The 6,545-nt window shown below is 47.3% G+C and overlaps 1 protein-coding gene across 1 annotated transcript in view; it reads left to right on the forward strand.

The window, feature by feature from the left end:
• The first annotated feature begins 1,380 nt into the window (after nucleotides 1–1,380).
• LOC106570639 (AT-hook DNA-binding motif-containing protein 1) overlaps nucleotides 1,381–6,545 on the forward strand; it is a 54,530-nt gene continuing 49,365 nt past the window's right edge. Inside the window, exon 1 of the mRNA XM_045693716.1 lies at nucleotides 1,381–1,995. The gene's annotated coding sequence lies outside the window, so the exon portion shown is untranslated. The remainder of the gene's footprint in view (nucleotides 1,996–6,545) is intronic.

The following is a 6,545-nucleotide window of genomic DNA, read 5'->3' on the forward strand; positions in this document are numbered from 1 at the left end:
ATGAGAGATGTCCTCAACGGTGCTGCCCATGTTCTCACAGACATCATCATGACACAGATACATGGATACTGTCTATCCAAGTCTATGGTCCCATCTCCTTATGTATTACTGCCCCCCAGTGGCAAGATGTGAAATCCCCCAAAAACGAACTATAGGCCTATAACACACACATGGCTCCTCCCACATAGGCTGCTTTAGTTTTATTAGATTTTTACTGTTTTTTTTTTATCATTGTAACATTCTGTTGTTTCAAATGTTTCTGACCTTCTCTTGTTTCAAATGTTTCTGGCCTTCTCTTGTTTCAGATGTTTATGGTAAAGGCTATTCCACAATACCTGTGTGTCTTGATTCCATTGTTTCTAAAGACACACACACACACACACACACACACACACACACACACACACACACACACACACACACACACACACATTTTGACTGGTGTGGCCAGTCTACTATAAATTGGGTTCCTCCTGTGGTTAGGTCAGTTTGTCTGCAGTTGTATCTATGCCATCACTGTCCCTCATAAGCATAGGGTTACAACCAGTTATTATAGCACTGACTCAGTGCCCGCTCTCTCTCTAAATTTCAACGGTTGAGCTAACGTAGGCTAATGTGATTAGCATGAGGTTGTAAGTGACAAGAACATTTCCCAGAACATAGACATATCTGATATTGGCAGAAAGCTTAAATTCTTGTTAATCTAACTGCACGGTCCAATTTACAGTAGCTATTACAGTGAAATAATACCATGCTATTGTTTGAGGAGAGTGCACAGTTATGAAATTGAAAATGTATTAATAAACCAATTTGGGCAGTCTTCATACAACATTTTTAACAAAAATACAATGGTTCATTGGATCAGTCTAAAACTTTGCACATACACTGCTGCCATCTAGTGGCCAAAATCTAAATTGCGCCTGGGCTGGAACAATACATTATGGCGTTTCTCTTGCATTTTAAAGATGATGGTACAAAATAAATGCATGTTTTTTTCTTTGTATTATTTTTTACCAGATCTAATGTGTTATATTCTCCTACATTACTTTCACATTTCCACAAACTTCAAAGTGTTTCATTTTCAAATGGTATCAAGAATATGCATATCTTTGCTTCAGGTCCTGAGCTACAGGCAGTTAGATTTGGGTATGTCATTTTAGGAAAAAATTGAAAGAAAAAAAAGAGGTGGATCCTTAAGAGGTTTCAAGGGCTTTATTGGCATGGGAAACATATGTTAACATAGCCAAAGCAAGTGAAGTAGATATCTCTCTCTTCCTCGCTGTCTCTTTCTCCATCTCAGTTCTTTCTCTGACGACTCTATCTACCCCCACCCCCATCGGCATTGCGTAACCCAGACAACAGGTTCTGATATAATAAAAAAAATAGAAATACACTTCCCAGAGTACTTATCGGTAGTACCGAGGCCAAATACGGGTCCCCGGATGGGACTGACAGCCAGGCACGTCTGGCGAGAAACGAGAGGCGAGATTGCAGTGTGAGAGACAAGAGAGACAGAGATAGAAAGGTGGATATCATATCGCGGGGAAAGAGAGAAACGGACGAAATATTTGGTTCTTTCCTCTGTTTTCTTCCAGGAACGTCTGTCCCGCGCCTGTCTGCCACGGGATCGTTCTAGCAGGGTTTGAGGAGTGTTCCTGTGTGTGCGTGTATGCAGGAGTAACCGCCCCCCCTCTCCGTTTCCCCTTCTCTCCATATCTTCTCCTTTTTTTCTGTATTTTTCTCCGTTTTCTGGTCTCTGCTGTTGATGTACACCAGCTTGTTTTTAGAGAAACGGTTTTCTGTGTCGGAGCCCTGCACACACACAGACAGACAGAGAAGTGCGAGGCACCGAGAGGAGACAGACAGACAACGACGTTAACTGGAGGAATGAACGGAAAATGCTGTGCGCCAGCGGTGGCAGCCGTGATATTACCGATAAATTCGTGACCCGCGCGACGAGGAGAGAAGACCCGCTGCAGCACCAAGCCTCTCCCGGTGAGTGCGCATGCATCGTGTGTCTGTATACACAACCCATATTTGCATACTGGGCTGTTCTAGCGCCGCTGCCAGAAGCGCGCGGCACCGCTGCATTTTTTTTTTATTGAAGGAATTTGTATTAACCTCGGCGGTGCGGTTATAATTCGCGCTGGGTCAGTCTGTCACTGATGTGGTGGGCTTCCCTCTAATTACTGATGGTGATCACACACACACACACACACACACACACACACACACACACACACACACACACACACACACACACACACACACACACACACACACACACACACACACACACACACAGAGAGAGAGAGTTAAGGCTATTGTTTCTGCTGGTTGTGAAACCCAAGATGTCTACCATACAAAAACACATATCCGTTACTGAGACAGACTGTCTCTCATCTGCATTCACCGTGAATGGACGCGATCGGTCTCGAGCTCAATGGAACATTCGGTGCTCCCGGTGCTGCTGTGGCGCGAGCCCTGGGCGCGCTCCGACAGATGTTTACTCTAATTTATTTGGAGATAGAGAAAGCCCAGCTAGCACGTACCATTCTGAGAACCATATGTTTCTTACAGCTTGGTGAGAGTGTTGTTGTCCTATGTTTATCTTGTATACAACCTTCCCATAACGTTCTGGGAATGGTACAGGATGTTTGCTTGGTTTTGGAACATTCTCAGCACATTTAAGGAACTTGGCAAAAAAAATAAAATACATGATTTTCTTGTCATTTCATTACTTTCAATTTAATTGACATTTTGGTAATGTTCTAGGAACGATCTCTCCAACTGGTTCGGACATTGGGAACATTCACAAGTAGTTCAGAGAATGTTAAGAAAGCAACCTTCTTCTGTGGGAATTTCAGTAATTCAGCATAAAGTTTCATACATTTACTCATGGTTCTATTTAAAACCATATTTTCAAATGGTTCTGAGAACTTTCCATAAACAAATGTACTTAAGTAACGTTCAGAATATAAGAATTATTTAAAAACATATACATTCCGTTCTCACCATCAATAAAACTCTATCTTGTAAAGTGTGTTCAGGTGTGTTGGCCTCGCCCACTAATTGGCCACAACTGGTTTTAACGAGTACTTGTTTCCTTTGAAATGGGGTCTGTTTGAATAAACTAAAATGAACTGTTTTGTATGTGTAAAAAAACAAAGCATTTTAGTTCCATCCTGGTGGCGCAGTGGACTACTTCCATGGATAAATAACAGGTTATAAGTTCATATCCCACTGCATGATTAATGCCTCTTTGTACTTGGAGTTCCAAAATAAGCTAGTAGGGTTATTGAAACGTTCAGTGAAAGTTTTAAGGAAGTCATTCAAAAACCTCCAAATAACCTTAAGAAAACCTTCCAGGAAACCTTTCAAGGAACCAGAGTAAAACGTTCTCAGAACCTCCCTGGAACAGAGTAAAACGTTCTCAGGACAGGACCTCCCTGGAACCGGAGTAAAACGCTCTCAGGACCTCCCTGGAACCGGAGTAAAACGTTCTCAGGACAGGACCTCCCTGGAACCGGAGTAAAACGTTCTCAGGACCTCCCTGGAACCGAAGTAAAACGCTCTCAGGACCTCCCTGGAACCGAAGTAAAACGCTCTCAGGACAGGACCTCCCTGGAACCGGAGTAAAACGTTCTCAGGACCTCCCTGGAACCAGAGTAAAACGCTCTCAGGACCTCCCTGGAACCGATGTAAAACGTTCTCAGGACAGGACCTCCCTGGAACCGGAGTAAAACGTTCTCAGGACAGGACCTCCCTGGAACCGGAGTAAAACGCTCTCAGGACCTCCCTGGAACCGGAGTAAAACGTTCTCAGGACCTCCCTGGAACCGGAGTAAAACGCTCTCAGGACCTCCCTGGAACCGGAGTAAAACGTTCTCAGGACCTCCCTGGAACCGGAGTAAAACGTTCTCAGGACCTCCCTGGAACCAGAGTAAAACGCTCTCTGGACCTCCCTGGAACCGAAGTAAAACGCTCTCAGGACCTCCCTAGAACCGGAGTAAAACGCTCTCAGGACCTCCCTGGAACCGGAGTAAAACGTTCTCAGGACCTCCCTGGAACCGGAGTAAAACGTTCTCAGGAGCTCCCTAGAACCGGAGTAAAACGCTCTCAGGACCTCCCTGGAACCGGAGTAAAACGTTCTCAGGACCTCCCTGGAACCGGAGTAAAACGCTCTCAGGACCTCCCTGGAACCGGAGTAAAACGCTCTCAGGACCTCCCTGGAACCGGAGTAAAACGCTCTCAGGACCTCCCTGGAACCGGAGTAAAACGTTCTCAGGACCTCCCTGGAAGCAGAGTAAAACGCTCTCAGGACCTCCCTGGAACCAGAGTAAAACGCTCTCAGGACAGGACCTCCCTGGAACCAGAGTAAAACGTTCTCAGGACCTCCCTGGAACCGGAGTAAAACGTTCTCAGGACCTCCCTGGAACCGGAGTAAAACGCTCTCAGGACCTCCCTGGAACCGAAGTAAAACGTTCTCAGGACAGGACCTCCCTGGAACCGGAGTAAAACGTTCTCAGGACAGGACCTCCCTGGAACCGGAGTAAAACGTTCTCAGGACCTCCCTAGAACCGGAGTAAAACGCTCTCAGGACCTCCCTGGAACCGAAGTAAAACGCTCTCAGGACCTCCCTGGAACCGGAGTAAAACATTCTCAGGACCTCCCTAGAACCGGAGTAAAACGCTCTCAGGACCTCCCTGGAACCGGAGTAAAACGCTCTCAGGACCTCCCTGGAACCAGAGTAAAACGTTCTCAGGACCTCCCTGGAACCGGAGTAAAACGCTCTCAGGACCTCCCTGGAACCGGAGTAAAACGCTCTCAGGACCTCCCTGGAACCGGAGTAAAACGCTCTCAGGACCTCCCTGGAACCGGAGTAAAACGTTCTCAGGACCTCCCTGGAACCGGAGTAAAACGCTCTCAGGACCTCCCTGGAACCAGAGTAAAACGCTCTCAGGACAGGACCTCCCTGGAACCAGAGTAAAACGTTCTCAGGACCTCCCTGGAACCGGAGTAAAACGTTCTCAGGACCTCCCTGGAACCAGAGTAAAACGTTCTCAGGACCTCCCTGGAACCGGAGTAAAACGTTCTCAGGACCTCCCTGGAACCGGAGTAAAACGTTCTCAGGACCTCCCTGGAACCGGAGTAAAACGTTCTCAGGACCTCCCTGGAACCAGAGTAAAACGTTCTCAGGACCTCCCTGGAACCAGAGTAAAACGCTCTCAGGACCTCCCTGGAACCGGAGTAAAACGTTCTCAGGACCTCCCTGGAACCAGAGTAAAACGTTCTCAGGACCTCCCTGGAACCAGAGTAAAACGTTCTCAGGACCTCCCTGCAACATAAAAATAAACGTTCCCAGAACAGACATTTTCTCTTCTGTTCTTAGAAGTCAGGAAAGGTTTGGCTCCCGAGTGGCGCAGCGGTCTAAGGCACTGCATCTCAGTGCTAGAGGCGTCACTACAGACCCTGGTTCAGCGGTCTAAGGCACTGCATCTCAGTGCTAGAGGCGTCACTACAGACCCTGGTTCAGCGGTCTAAGGCACTGCAACTCAGTTCTAGAGGCGTCACTACAGACCCTGGTTCAGCGGTCTAAGGCACTGCATCTCAGTGCTAGAGGCGTCACTACAGACCCTGGTTCAGCGGTCTAAGGCACTGCATCTCAGTGCTAGAGGCGTCACTACAGACCCTGGTTCAGCGGTCTAAGGCACTGCATCTCAGTGCTAGAGGCGTCACTACAGACCCTGGTTTGATTCCAGGCTGTATCACAACCGGCCGTGATTGGGAGTCCCATAGGGCGGCGCACAATTGGCCCAGCGTCGTTAGGGTTTGGCCGTCGTTGTAAATAAGAGAGAGAGAAAGAGAGATAAAGATGAGACAGTGTACATGTGCCCTGACAGTGCTATTTTATTTAGGGCCCTTATTGACATGCACAACTTGTGCACGTGATGCAGAATGATATGTCTTAAAGGGAGAGACATCTGTGTGTGGGTATGTACGTCTGTATGGGTGTGGGTATGTACGTCTGTGTGGGTGTGGGTATGTACGTCTGTGTGGGTGTGGGTATGTACGTCTGTGTGGGTGTGGGTATGTACGTCTGTGTGGGTGCGGCTATGTACGTCTGTGTGGGTGTGGGTATGTACGTGGGTGTGGGTATGTACGTGGGTGTGGGTATGTACGTCTGTATTTGCGCAGGTGTGTGTGTAGGTGTGTGTAGGTGTGTGTGTGTGTGTGTAGGTGTGTGCCATTGCAGGATATATAATAGCGTAGACCTATTGTGTACCTGTGTGCTCGGTGGTGGTAGTCATAGAAACAGCCTTGTATCGCCGCTGATGTTCTCGCTGTCCTTATAGGCCAGGTCAGCAGTCAACACACACACACACACACACACACACACACACACATCTATACAGAAATGTGTACGTTGAGTGTTTGTCCTGGACTGCTTCATGTATGTATTTGTGTGTGTGTGTGTGTCATACACCCTATCTAACTGAAGGTCATGACACTCCCACTTAGAGTTGTGGTTCTAGTTCTGGTTCT

The sequence above is a fragment of the Salmo salar genome, chromosome ssa14 (assembly GCF_905237065.1).
Source record: "Salmo salar chromosome ssa14, Ssal_v3.1, whole genome shotgun sequence".
NCBI lineage: Eukaryota > Metazoa > Chordata > Actinopteri > Salmoniformes > Salmonidae > Salmo > Salmo salar.